This window comes from Pelodiscus sinensis, chromosome 18, assembly GCF_052426305.1.
Source record: "Pelodiscus sinensis isolate ZL-2025 chromosome 18, ASM5242630v1, whole genome shotgun sequence".
NCBI classification, from domain to species: domain Eukaryota; kingdom Metazoa; phylum Chordata; order Testudines; family Trionychidae; genus Pelodiscus; species Pelodiscus sinensis.
The window spans coordinates 28,469,803-28,484,695 of record NC_143069.1 but is presented as its reverse complement, the minus strand read 5'-3'; positions in this window follow the sequence as shown (position 1 = coordinate 28,484,695).

Here is a 14,893-nt window from a genome sequence, read left to right as displayed (position 1 = left end):
AGGGACCCTTGTGGGAGGCTCTGCCCTGGGTTTGACAGATGATCTGACCAGATGGGCCCGTTGGTCCCTTCTGGCCTTTACATGTACGACCACAAATTTAAACTGCCCTGGACCCTCATAAAAGCCGAGTAAATGCAGAGAGAGTGAGAATGAGGCAGGTTAATGTGTGTAGCCCAAAATAACATTGTGAGAGCGGATTATTCAAACCCACATCACAGCGTGTGACCCATCCCCTCCCCGCTGGGCTGCTCGCTCAGGGTCAGGCTGGGGAGAGCTCACTGCTGGGGGGGGAGGGGAGGTGTCTGCACAGGGGACACTGCAGATGATCAGGGCCCTGTTGGCTCATCCTGCGGTTCCCTCCCTGCATGACTGCTCAGAGCAGCTGGACTGCGTGTGCAGAGTCGCTGAGCAGGGCCCATTACTCATGGAGCCAGCTGTCTTCTCTCTTCTGAGCAGCTGCCACTTGCTCACCGGTCCTGCAGCATCTGGCGCTATGAATATGCCCAGTAGGGCTAAAGCCCGGGCCTAATTCTGCCCTCTCTGTGCTGGGATTAGGGCCAACAGCAGAGAGGCAGGATCTAGCTCTGCACAAAAAGGGGAAAGGACACTCTGTGAGATTAATTAAACCCCCGGAGGCAGATTTCCCGGCTTGCGTGTCTGACGTTTTCCCTGTTTCTCTGTCCTATCCCATCCAGGCTCCTCCCCCTTTGGGTGAAATGGCCCAGGGTCTCTGGCCTTCCAGGCAGGTATCCAGCTGGTTCATTGTCACTCAGGCTTTTGGGGGGCAGCAGGGTGGAAGAACAATCTAGAAGCCAGGACAGTGGACAGCTGCTCTAGAGCCCTGGGTTCAGTCCCTGACTGACCTGCAGACTCTAGTGTGCCCTAGGCTCAGTCACTGAGGGTACGTCTACACTACAGCGCTAGTTCGAACTAACTTAGTTCGAATTAGTTAATTCGAACTAAGCTAGTTCGAACTAGCGCATCTAGAACTAAAAACTAGTTCGAACTAGCGTTTTGCTAGTTCGAACTAGCGCGTCCACACTGATTGGACGCAGGGGGGCATTTAAGGGCAGCTGAAACCGGTTCTGGCAGGGCATCAGGTCAGCAGTTGCTTTGTGTGGCTGCTGTCTGAGGCTATCTGAGGCTCGTGCTTAAAGGGACCCCCCCTGGACAGCCGGTTCTCAGCTTTTCCTGCTTGCTTGCCAACCTCGCCGAGGGACAGCAAAGCGTCGGTCTCTGTGCCCGTCTGTGTCGGTGCTTCCCTTCGGGGGGTACTGCCGCAGGTGGCAACATGGAGCCACGGCTCGCCCTGCACCTTCTGGTGCACGTTCTGGACTTGCTGCTGCAAGCCTGCCAGCAATGGCTCGAGGCTGCCTGGCACCACCTGGGGAACGTCAGCCCCCTGCCTCTCCGCCTGGCCGCCCTGGGGGCCGTGGAGGAGCCGCGGCGGCGCCCCGGCACCGGCGTGCCCCGCCGCATCTGGCGTCTGGACACCAGCAGCGACTGGTGGGACCGCATCGTCCTGGAGCGCTGGGACGACCGACAGTGGACCCAGAACTTTAGGATGAGGAGGGACACCTTCCTGGAGCTCTGCGAGTGGCTCGCCCCTGCCCTGCAAAGAAGGGACACTCGCATGAGGCCCGCCATCCCCCTCCAGAAGCGGGTGGCCATCGCCCTCTGGAAGCTCTCCACGCCGGACAGCTACCGATCCGTCGGGAACCAGTTCGGCGTGGGGAGATCCACTGTCGGAGCAGTGCTCATGCAGGTACGGCGCTCGTCGGCCACCGAGCCGGGGGGGAGGGGGGCTGCGAGGAGGGGATGGGCCGCCCCAGGGACAAAGGGGGGGGCGGGAGGAGGCGAAGGCGCCCCGCACCGGAGGGGTCGGGCTGTCCCGGCCGTACTACACGCCGCCAGGGGGGTTGCTTCCGGGAGTGGGGCGCGGGGCACTGCCAGGGCACGCACGCTCCCAGCCACCCGGGCGCCCCACTGATTGACGCTTTGCTGTGTCTCTCTCCGCAGGTGGTCAAGGCCATCAACCGGGTGCTGCTCCGCAGGGTGGTCCGCCTCGCCGACCCGGATGCCGTCATCCGGGGATTCGGCGCCCTCGGCTTCCCCAACTGCGGGGGGGCCATCGACGGGACGCACATCCCCATCCGTGCCCCGGAACACCAGGCGTCCCGGTACGTGAACCGCAAGGGGTACTTCTCCGTCATCCTGCAGGCCGTGTGTGACCACCGGGGACAGTTGACGGACATAAATGTGGGCTGGTCCGGCAAAGCACACGACGCCCGGGTGTACCGGAACTCCTCCGTGTGCCAGCGGCTGCAGGACGGGACCTTCTTCCCCGACCGCCACATCAGGGTCGGGGACGTGGACATGCCCGTCTGCCTGGTGGGGGATGCCGCCTACCCACTGCAGCCCTGGCTCATGAAGCCCTACACGGGACACCTCAATCCCTCCCGCCAGGCCTTCAATAACAGGCTGAGCAGGGCCCGCATCGTGGTGGAGGGGGCCTTCGGGCGACTGAAAGCCCGCTTTCGATGCCTCCTCACCCGTCTGGACCTGGCCGAGCACAACATCCCTCCCGTGGTGGCGGCATGTTGTGTGCTCCACAATTTGTGTGAGCGGAAGGGGGAGGCTTTCTTGCCAGCCTGGATGGCTGAGGCTGACCGCATGGCTGGACACTACGGTCAGCCCCGCACCGCCGCCGTCCGGGAAGCCCAGCGGGGGGCCATCCGGATCCGGGAAGCCCTGCGGGACAGCTTCCAGGTGGAGGAGGAGGAGGACTGACCTCTCCCTGCATGCCCCACCGGGGCCTTCTTCCACCCTACCCCCCCCCTTCCCCTTTCCCCTCCCTATCTACTGTACAATAAAGACACCTGTTTTTCCAACAAAAACGTCTGTTTATTTCAGAGAACTGGGGTGGGGGAGGGAGGAATGAAGGTGGGAGAAGGGAGGGGGAAACCTGGGACGAGGGAGCTGGAAGGGGAGGGGAGGGAAGGGAGGAAGGGAAAGGAAAGCTCAGGGGTGGGAGTCTGGGTGCCTCTCCCGTCTCGCCACACTGCGGGTCCGGGGGCGTCGGTGGGGAATGGTTGTGGAGGGGGGGGCAGAGAGGACAGGGGGTGTGGAGGAAGCAGGAGCGGAAGCAGGAGCGGAAGCAGGAGGAGCAGGAGGAGCAGGAGGAGCAGGGGGAGCAGGGGGAGCAGGGGGAGCAAGAGGGGGAGCAGGGGGAGCAAGAGGGGGAGCAAGAGGGGGAGCAGGGGGAGCAAGAGGGGGAGCAGGGGGAGGAGGAAATGGAAAGCGGTCTAGCAGGCTCTGGAGGTGGCCTCGCAGGGCACGGCCCTGCTCCTCCAGGGCCTCCAGACTCCTCTGGCGCAGCCTGAGGTCCTCCTGGACCCAGTGGTCCTGGAGACGGAGCTGTCGGTCCAGGAACCGGAGATGCCGCCTCTGGTAGTCCTCCTGGTTCCTGGCTGTCCTGCTTGCCCGGGCGCGGGCGGCTGCTGCAGGCGGTGTGGTGCGCCCTGCAGTCCCCGGTGCTGCAGCTGTGGTGCAAGAAGACCAGCGGTCAATTACCCCAGGGGCCCAGGTGTGTGAAACCCAGCTCCCCTCTGCAAGGCCAGGGCCCCTGCAGGATCCCCAGCTGCTGCTCCGTAGTGGGCAAGGCCCAGGCGCACGGTCCCGGGGCTCCCTCTCGCCCCAGCCCCCCGTACACATAAGGGGAACACGAGGGTACTCACAGGTGGACGCCTCCCCGGCCTCTGATGATGCAGGCGAGCGGCTCTGTGGGGTGCCTCGGGGGTCCCGGGTCCTGGGCAGGCTGGCGGCAGGCTCCTGGCTCTCAGAGCCCTCTTCCTCCTCCTCGGTGTCCAGGAGCGGTCCCTCTGCCCCGGGGTCAATCACGTCCCGGGGGGCAGGGACGGCATGAGGCCCCAGGATGCGGTCCAGGGCATGGAAGTGGGGGCAGGCCTCCGGGTCAGCCCCTGGCAGGCAGGCCCGGGAGTAGGACTGCCGCAAGTCTTTAATCTTGCAGCGCACCTGCTCCCGGCTGCGCTGGTGGCCCCTGGCGGCCAGGCTGGCAGCCATGCGTCCGTAGACGGCCGCGTTCCGGTGGCTAGTGCGGAGATCGTGGACATTTGAGGCTTCCCCCCAAACCTCGATGAGGTCCACGATCTCCGCACTTGACCAGGCGGGCGCCCGCCTTTTGCGCCCCCGGGCAGGCTCCCGGGAGCCGCCAGGCTGGTCGTGGGGAGCAGTGGAGGGCTGGGAGCCCTCGGATGGCTGGCTCATAGTGTGGCAGGTGCAGGCTGTGCAGGCACGGGTGCTGGCAGCCTTGCAACTGGCACAAAGTGAGTAGCCAGCCCGTGGCCCTTTAAGGGCTCCGGGGCCGGGAGGGGGGCAATAGAGTTTCCCTGGTGTTGGCCAGAGTGGCCACCAGGGAAACCTGGGAAGCCTTAGCCTCCCACTAGTTCGAACTAAAGGGCTACACAGCCCTTAGTTCGAACTAGCTAGTTCGAACTAGGCGTTAGTCCTCGTAAAATGAGGTTTACCTAGTTCGAACTAAGCGCTCCGTTAGTTCGAATTAAGTTCGAACTAACGGAGCGCTAGTGTAGCGCATAGGAAAGTTAGTTCGAACTAACGTCCGTTAGTTCGAACTAACTTTCTAGTGTAGACATACCCTGAGTCTCTCTGTGTGCCTCAGTCTTCCCATCTGTGACAGGAGGATTTCAGAGTGTCTGGGGAACCATTTTAGTGACCGTGAGGGCTCAGATACTCCAGTGACAGGGGACGTACAAGGAAATGGGGAGCAGTGATGGGAAGAGCATGTTATGGCCGCTCTTCTCTATACACAGGGGAATTAACCCGTGTGATTAACCCACGATAGCTTTGCTGCTATAACTCCCACAGGGACGCTCATTGTCAGGTTTTATTCACAGATTCTGAAGCCAGAAGGAACCACTGTGATCATTTTGTTTGATGCCTTCCCACCCACCCCTTATCACCCAGGTCAGAGACCTGCCCCGAAGTAACTCCTGTGAGAACTAGAGCATCTCTTTGGAAAAAAATATCTACCCTGGATTTAAAAACTGCTGGTAATGAAGAATCCACCCCATCTTGTGGTAAGTTTTTCCCCATGATGAATTACCCTCACAGTTAAAAACTGATGCCTTATCATTATTATTGCTTTCCAAATAAGATAAGAAAAACCAGGAAAAGGCTCTTTCACCAGACCCAGGTGAACACAGGGACTGGCACTAGTGTAACTGTCTCACTCTCCCCAGGGCAGTTCCAGCTCACAGGGAGGACGGGATCCCCCCTGACTCCTGACTCTCATTAGCCTGCCTGCCTTGTCCATCAGGCTGAGCTGTGGCACTGGCCCCTCCCCATTGCCCCTGCGGACTGTCAGGCTCAAGGTCCTGATTTTCCATCCACCCTTCCCCGTGACTCTAGGAGCTACCCAACAAAAACGCACCTAGTAGGGGGGCAGCCAGGCCTACATCTCTATCCCACGCTCCTTTGGCATTTTCCAGATCCCCCACTGGCCCAGTCCGATGGACTCTGGCTCCCCACTGCTCAGAGGTCACTTCTGAGTGCTGTTTCTCATCTGCCTTGTGTTTTTCTCTCCTCTCCTCCTTCACCGCTGGCAGTGGGGGGTGACTTGAAAGGGAAGGGACCTGGTGCCCGCCTTTCAGCAGGGACAGGAGACTCTTCAACAGCCCAGAGTGGGGAACAGGGACAGGACGGGCAGGAGGGGCAGAAGTGTCTGGAGTCGAGTGCAGAGGACAGAATGGGTGGCAACTAAAGCACGTGAGAAAGCCAGAGCAGTCCTAGGGTAGGTGTTCCATGGGGTGAAATTCATCCCTGTGTGAATTACGAGGCCTAGACCCTATTTATGTCCTTCTTAGATCCTGGGGGAGCTGAGTCCTTCTCACCAGGGACTGGAGATGAGGGTGGAGGCAAAAGGTTCAGGCTCCTCCAACAGGCCTCCCAGTCAAACTGTGACCTTTCCCCTGGGGCAGAAGTGACTTTACCCAGGGGCTGTCTCAGCCCCAGGCAGTGAGACGGGATGGGAGGTGTTTTTTCAGTGATAAGTTTAGACTCAAACAAGCAAACCAGGCCCCTTCAGTTCTCAGTCTTGCAGCCCTAAATAGAGACGCTGTGGCCGGAGCACGAAAGGGGAGCAGCGTGGGACAGGAAATGGGGAGCAGTGGTGATTATGAGGCCCAAGGAGGGGACAGAGGTGGTCAGAGAGAGGCTGCAGCATCTCTGCTACCTCAGCCCTGCTGACCCCAGAGGGCTTTGGAGCACGAAAAGGTGCTGGCTGGAGCACCCAGCCCTGGGGAGCAAATGGGAGCAGAGAGAGATACCGGAGCTTCCCTTTGCTGAAGTCAGACAGGGCAGTGCGGTCAGGTCAGAGAAGGGAGGGACATCAGATTGTCCCTTCCTGAACCCATCAAAAGCTGAAGCTCTTTCCATTCCACCACTGTCCCGATGCTCCTGTCTCTGTGCCTCTTGCTGCCTGGTGAGTATGTGGGAATCCTGGGCTAATTTGTGTCAGGTTGGGAGGAAACAGAACCGAGAGCAGCCCCTGGCCCAGACTGTCGGCAAAACCTCTTCAGTGGGAGAGAAATAGGAACCAGTGTAAACGGGTATGTCTACACTACAGAGTTTTATCAGAAAAATGGCTGTTTTTCCAACAAAAAACTTGAGGAACATCCAGATTGCAACTGCGTTCTGCTGCAAGAAAATCAAAAGAACAGAGGGGTTTTCTGGCATTGGTAATCCTCATTCTTTGAGGAAGAAGCCTTTTCCAGAAAAAGCTGTGTGTGGATGGGGAAGAGGGAGTTCTTTCGGAAAAAGAGGAAAGAGGAAAAAGCGGGTGCCCAGGTGGCCACTCTGTCCATAGCAATCACAGCTTACCAGTAAGAGCATCCATTCAGTCTGGATGTCCTTTTGAAAAAGCAGATTGCTTTTTTCATGCATTTGGCAGGGGGGACGCGCTCTTTTGGAAGAAGTTTTTTTCCGAAGATCTCTTCCGAAAATAGCTTCTTCCGAAAGAAGTGTGCAGTCTAGACGTAGCCTGAGTGAGAGAGCTGCTGGGCCAGATACCAGTGACTCAGTGTCACTCCACGGAGTCAGTGCCATTTTACACCAGCTTAGGATCTGGCCCTCTAGAGAGCTGAAGGGAAAGGCAGCTCAGCCGAGGGATCTGCCCTGCCCCAGATCTAACGTCCTGCCTGGTTTGCTTCTTCAGCAACATACAGATCAGAAAATTATTTCCCTGTGTAGTACGGGCAGCTTCTATCCCTCAAGAGGGAGCTCAGAAAAGGGGGAGATTTTATCTCTAGCACTAACCACACGTCTTCTTTCTGTTCCCAGTGCTGAGTCCCAGCAGCCAGATCTGCTCAGCTCCAGGTGAGTTCCTCTGTCTGTCTGTAAACAACCTGCCCATGGCATTCCCCCTCCCTCTCCACATGTCCAGCCACCACCCCCTTTCCACTGTTCCCTGCTCCCTGTGGTGCCAGCAGCAATGACTCTGGAGAGTGATTAGAGATGTGAGAGATCCCAACAGGTAGAGCAGGTCTCCTGGTCGACCCCTCCCTGTCCTGCTGCCTCAGCTCTGCTCTAGGAAGTCAAGAACACCCCGGCTCTGACCCCAAGGGATTTACCTTCCCATGCACTGACTCCCAGCCCCTCGCAGCTGCAGAGCTCTGCCCTGGAGCTCACCCCCCACTGGGACTTAGCCTGCACCTCATTCCTAAATGTCGGCAGCACCCTTAGTAGCCAGTCCTGGGCAGGCAGGTGGCATTTGACAGGGCATGGCCAGAAGGGACCATTGTATAACCCAGGCTGAGCTCCTGCATGGCCCAGGGAATTTCACCCAGTGACCCTGAATCCAGCCTGGCACAGGCTGGCTGAGCTGTTTCTTTGCTGGTTGCCTGGACGAGGCACCAGATGGGGGCACCACTGGGGCAGGGAAGGTGCCAGGCAGGTCCCAGTGGCAGAAGCAGCAACTCCCCTGCAAGTTCAGAGCTGGGTCCCATCGAATGCCACTGAATCCACGAAAAGAGGATCTGCTCCCTGCTGCTGCCCCAGGACCTTTCCTTAGCCTGGGCCTGGAATTGCTCCCCTGAGAACCCTGTGCCACCCGGGGGATGGGAGGGGCACAAGGGCAGGGAGGTTGCTAGAGCAGATGCCAGAGGGGTCAGGCAGTGGATACAGCTTCTTGGCTATTGGCCAAATACACCGAGGCAGCGACTGGCCTCTTCTGCATGGGCTGTGGGTGTTGGCCGTACCCTAGACAGCCCTCAAGAGCCAGGGTCTGTCCTGACTTGGTGTAGCCTCTCTCCTGTCCGTACTGCCCCAGCTGGGTCAGTGGGTGCCCGCAGCACGGACCCCTTGTTCTAGGACATGGGAGCCAGAAAATGGGAGCCCAGCCCAGCAGAGCCTCCAGAGATGATCCCAGGGAATAAAGTTTCTGATCACTAGAGAGAGCTCATCCCCTGTCTGCCCGGCAGCGCTGGGATCAGAGCCTCCATCCCAGATGTGCCACAGACTCCCTGCCATTTATCTCCTCTGTCATCAACAGCACTGGGCACCACCGAAGCCCCACTGGCAGCTCTGACCCATGGCCCTTCCCAGGCGCTCTCCGTGCCCCAAAGCTCAACCTGAACCAGACATCGGCCCGGCCGGGGGATTCTGTGCAGTTCCAGTGCTCTGTGACCTCTCAGCTCCCGGCCACCCGCGTCGTCTTCTGCAAGGATGGGGAGGAGGTTTCATCCCAGAGGGTGGAGGCGAAGGCTATCTACAGCTATAACCATGTGGTGTCCAAGGATGGCTCTGGGAATTACACCTGTCGGTACGAAATCAAGGACAGCGACAACCGGGTGAGCAGATCCTGGCTCAGCCCTGCAAGGTACCTCAGAGTCACTGGTAAGGGATGTGCATGTATCTGTGTGTGTTTGTGTGTCTGTCTGTCTGTATTCCAGCTCAGCTCTGTCCACAACGAAACGGAGGTGGGGGTAAATGGCAGGGTGAGGCAATAATTAAATAACCAGCCCCTGAAAATGCAAATGCTGAAATGCATCAAAATCTGAAACAAAAGAATGTCTCAGAAAACAGCTTTGTCCAAACTTAGACCCAGAGTGCCTGGCACCCCAGTTTTACCCATCAAAGCTCAGACAGCCCAACCCAGACAGGAGGGAGGAGGGCACAGCCGTCCCTGGGTGGATGTGGGGCCTGGGTCAAACACCCCTGCCAACAGTGCCCCAGGTATAGGGGCCCCTCCCTGCTGCAGACTCCACCTCTGTTCCACCTGTTCTGCTCCCTTACTCCCTTCCCAGTGTGGCACAAGCAGCAGGGTCACCCAAACTCGCCCTGGCGGCAGGACTGGAGCAGCCCGGTAGCCTGCTGCACTCCGTCGAGCCACACTGCCCTCCCAGCCTATTGCACCTTACTTCTACGGCAACGGGGAGTGGCGCACCCTGGGGCATGGGCGCTCTGCTTCCTGCCATCGTGGAGAAGCCTTGTGCAGAGAGCTAGGGCAGGGCAGCACGTTGGGCAGAGCAGGCTGCCAGGCTGCTCCTGCTCCTGTTGCCAGGGTGAGTGCAGGGGATGACTGAGGTGGCCAGAGTGAGAACCCCAAAGCACGGGACCTGGGGGGCCATTCTGAATGATCCTATGGTTTGGACAGCACTGGGAGAGGGGGAACATCATAGAGTCATAGAACTGGAGGTCATTGAGTCCAGTTCCCTGCCCTCATGGCAGGACCAAGCACCGTCTAGGCCAGGGCTACTCAACTTGGGAAGCCCCATGGCCCACGGCACATGCCAAGTGCTGCAACTTAAGTGTGGTTGCATATACATGCGCATATATATGCTTCCGGCACCTCCTCCCTGGGGGCTAAAAATGCCGACACCCTGTACCCGTCTATTCCAGCCAGCCCGTCCACTTGCGTCTTTCAGTGCTCACCCCGCCTGGTAGACGCCTCACCATTGTAGAGCGTGTTCCCAGTGGAGGCCATGTGCAAAGCATCCCACACATGGGCTACGTGTAGAGCCCCTGTAAATCCAAACTCCCCTTTGGGTCACAAACAAACAGCCCCCGGGACACATGCGGCACGGGCCCCATGTTGAGTAGCCCTGGTCTGGACCATCCCTGACGGGTGTCTATCTAACTTGCTCTTAAATATCTTCAGTGCTGGAGATTCCACAACCACCTAGGCAATTTATTCCAGTGTTTAACCATCCTGTCAGATAGGAAGAAAAGTCTCACTCAGTTCGAGTCCGGTCCCCTGAACTGAGGCAGGACCAAGTACCCCTGGCCCATTCCTTGCCAGAGGATTGTCCCTCCTGTTTTGATTAACCCCAGTGACAGGGATTCCACAGACTGTTCAGGGCTTCACTCGCCCATTGGAACCACAGACTCGTAGCTCCAGTGCCCTGCGCTCATGGCGGGACTAGGCGTTGTCTGGACCTTTCCTGACAGGTGCTTGTCTAACCTGCTGTTAAATAATTCCAGTGATTCCACAACCTATAGTTAGAAAGCATTTCCCACAGTTTGCCTTGCTGCACAGTAAGCCGGTTACTGCTTCTCCTACCCCGAGTGATCACTAAGAGCAATTGACCCCTGGAGACTGGTATAAGGTGCCTCCTCCCCCCAGGTTCTGTTCTCAACACGCCCCAGTGTTTCTAACCTCTCCGCCTAGCTCAGGTTGGCTAAACCTTCGGTCAATGTTTTTGCTCCCCCTGGACTCTCCCCAGCTTCTCCACTTTTTTGCTTCTCCATTCCCCCAGAATGGGCCTGGTGCTGAAGCTGCGGCCTCATCAGCACAGAGTACAGTGGAACAGGGAACTCCCATGTCTTATATGGGGGGGAGGAACCTTTTTTGGGGTCATAGACCGCTGACCCACTGAAAAATCAGTCAGAGGCCAGTCCTTGGGGAGGCAGCGGTGGGCTGCAGTGCCAAACTGACTCCCCAATGCTGGAGGGGGAGCCTGGAGCCTCGGGGGCTGGATCCAGGGAAGCAGGGAGCAGCACGTTGCTCCTGGCTCTTAGGCTTCTCACCCCTGTCTTGCACACACTCATGTTACTGACTTAAATACAGTCTGTGTCTCAACCTGAGCCCAGGGCCCTTCCAGCAGCCCTGCCCCCAGCCAGTGGCTGCCCATGGTCAGTTGTACTAGGGCAGCGTAGGGTCCTCGACTGGGCCACGGCCTGCTCTGATCTCATGTGTTTGTTGCCTAGGTGACGGCTCCAGCAGCGATGGTGCCGGGGATTCCTCCCCCCCAGGTAAACGGTTCTGAAGAGTTTCTGTATCTTGGGGTCTGTATTTAGGGAAAGGTGGGTCCTGGGCTGGGCACCCCCAGTCTGAGTGCAATCGCCATGACGATGGATGCAGGAAATGCACCACCACACAACAGGGAGACAGGCTCGTCCAGTGCGGGGCATTCCCCCTGCAGCGCTCTCAGGATTCCCAGCATTGCTGAGCCAGGCAGCATCTTCGGCAGGGCAACAAAAAGGCTTGTTCAAAGGGAGAAGTCCAAACACTTCTGATGGGCAAGAGTCATGGAGCCCTCTGCTAACCCGGCAGCCAGTGAGTTGTTGCCTCCCTCTGCACTCACTGGGTGGGGGGTTGCTCTGGAAGGAGGCACCAGACGCATCATCCCACCTGGGCTCCCAGGTTCTGTCTCCGTGTCATTAGCTAGTTACACTCTGTGCTCCAGGCCTGGCCCAGAGTGTCACACCCAGCGTGTGGGCAAACCCCTCTGCCAGGAACCTCAGCCCAGCACCAGTGTCCGGTTCCCAGGGAGCTACCGAGCCCCAGGGAATGAATTGATCAGAGCCAAACCTGGCTGCTTGTCCAGTTCCCCCCAGAGCATCTTCACCAGCAGCAAACCAGCCCACCCTCTCCTCAGGACTCATCTGGTGCTCAAGCCTCATGGTGCCCTCTGCGTGAGCTGCCAGCCACAGTGGGGAGGCGTGACGGTGTCTGGGATGTCACTGGCTCTTGTGAGGCCTTTTCACAGAGTCCGGGTGCAGCCTGAGAAAACTGGGGCGAGAGTGACTCTGTGCTGGGCAAAGGCAGGAGACACCCCAATGGCCTCCATCAGTTAGGCCTCACTTTGGGGAAACGTGCCCTCTGCCTCCTTAGAGCGAGGCCTCAGGGCGATCCCACAGCGTCCCCGTTACACAGCAGCTGCTCTGTGCCTAATGCTGCCCTGCAGGGCCACACGCTGCTCTGCAGGTGCCACCACTTCTCTTTCCATGTTGCAGGGCCGGACATGTCCCCTGCCATCTGGGCCACCCGCTGTGTCTTGGTCCTGCTGCTCCTGGTGTCTGCGCCCGTCATCACCTTCGTGCTGGAGAAAAGGGGCCTGACCCAGCCTGTGGTGCTGGAGGAGGCTCGTAGGGGCAATGGCAGCATTTCTGGGGCAGGCGGTAATGGGGATCCCCATTCACCATGTACGAGCAGGAGGAAGGGTGAGGAGGGGGTGGGGCTCTGAGCAGGGTGTTGGGAGACACCACAGGTCAGTGCTGCACAACAGACCCCTGCAGTAACCTTCTTTGCCCAGGTAACTCCAGCAGCCCCCTCAGTCCCTGCTCCCTTCCCCCATCAGGGACCTTGTTAGGCAGGGACCAGTGTTGCCAAATGTCCGAAAACCCTGAGGCCTTGCCCCTGCCCATCTCTTCCCCCCAAGGCTCCGTCCCTCCTCCACACTCTCCGGTCACCCCCCACTTCCTCCTCTCCTTCCTCCTCTCATCAGTCCTGGTCTTCCCCCTTATTCCTCAGCTCTGGCTCATCTCCTGCCCCCTGCCCAGCAGGGCTCCCTCTGCTCCAGGCCTGGGACAGGAGCTGCTGCAGCCAGACGTAGGTCTAGCTAAGCAGGGGACTGGCATGAGCTGATAATCTGGCACCTTGCCCCCTTTCCCAGTAACTGGGCTTTCTGGGTACAGACAGTTCACTTCACTGAACTCTGCCAGGTCCCCTTTTCAACTGGATGGTCTGGATGAAAACCAGGCACTTGGCATTGGCAACCCCCTGCAGCCCTCAGCTCACTACCAGCCATGCCTGGGCCATGCTGAGCTCTGTCAGAGCTGGGCACTGCCATGAACTGCCCCCCCCCCCCAGTGAAATGTGCCAACCATTCAGCTTTTCTCAGGGGAGAATTACGTTAATTTACACCATTTTCACCATGTGGTAAACTAAAACAAGCCCCTCATACTCTGGTGTGAGGGTGTCCCCAGGGGGAGTTATCCCGGGAGAGCTGAAGGGTTTAGCTAGACCAGCAGAGTTCTGCTCACGGGAGGAAGTTATAGACATGGGAAGACATAGAAACTGCCTGTGGAGGTCCTGGCCATGCGATACCTCTGGGCTCTCTCCTGCCTGCTCTTGGAGAGTGGGGCAGGCAGCTGGGGGCTGCAATGTGCCCCTGGGGCTGCTCCAACTACTCAGCACTGGGACCGATGGCTCAATTTGAGGGTAGGTAAGAACTTTGTGGGTAGTAGGGCAACTGGACAGTGCAGCCTAGAGAGATTGGGGCACCTGCCTGGCACTCTGGGGCACCTGTGGACGTGCCACCTGCCCGGCTGTCTGTCACTCCAGAGATGGGTGAGCAGCATAGCCAGCTCTCTGGTACTCCAGGGCCAGGACTTGGGCCATGCCACCTAGCCAACTCATTTTGGGTGAAGGGCTCTTGGCCCACACCACACAGCAACCTCGGTGGAGTTCAGTAGCAGGGGCCAGGAGCCACAATGGATAGGTTGGGGCTGGTGAGTGTGGAAGGGGCAGGGTTCCAGGTGGAAGAGGTGCGGCTGAGGAGTTGCTTCTCTAACCCAGGGGTTCACCCACTACCACCCATGCTTCTCCTGGGCAGTTTCCCAGGCAGGCAAACTGTCTGTGCAGCACCCAGAGCAAAGGGGTCTCACTTTGGCTGCTGTAATGTATATAATCCCAGTGAATTGCAGAGGGGGGCTGGGTGGACAGGAGCTAAGGAACGAGGTCTCTATTTCTGATTTGCTATTCTGTAATAATGTCCGGTATTTTCTAATGAAGTAAGTTTTATTATTATCATGAGTATCAGTAGGCAAGTATGCAGTAGAGGGGGCGGGGCCGGGAGGGATGGAATCCCCAGGGCTGCCCCACAGGGACCGTGCGAGGGACAGACAGAGCCCCGGGATCTGCATGTGCCCGAGCCAGCCAGCGGGTCCCCCATCCTGCTCCTCCCCGGCCAGCTCCACACCCTCCAACCCCTTCCCATCCAGCCCCACTCCCCACCAGCCAATTCCCCCTGGCCAGCCCTGCTTCCCCCCCCCAAACCCCTCCCAGCCAGCCCTGCTTCCCCCCCCAAGCCCCTCCCAGCCAGCCCTGCTCCCCTCCCGGCCGGTCCCCACCCCATCTGAGATTAAGTGTGTCCGGTGTTTTTTTGAAATCATCAGAGCCACTCCCCCCCACACACACTGGGCAGCCTGCTCTGGTGCTCCAGCCCCCATTGCTGTCCCATCGCAGGGCTGGAGCACACAAAATCGACTAAGCTGGGCCCCGCAGTCTCGGGTGGGCAACGGGAATGTGGGCAGTGACTTTCTCCTCAGTTGGGGGCCACATAGGGGAGGGAGGGGTCCTTTTGCTTCTCACGTGTGTGTGGCCCCTGACTGATTTTTCTGTGGGTCAGTGACCCCAACCCAAAAAAGGTTCCCTTCCCCAAGAGCAGGGTTATGAGTGTGTGGGGGAGGCTGCCAGACATGTGGGCTCAAAAAGGGCGGCTCCCCTGGGCCCTGACTGGGATCCCCTCCCCCATCCTGTTCCCATCCTCTTATATTGAGATGCTCCCTCAAGTGACATCTGGGTTCCTTCCACCCCCCCAGGTGGCAGTTGGTCATTCCCCCCCTTGAGGGG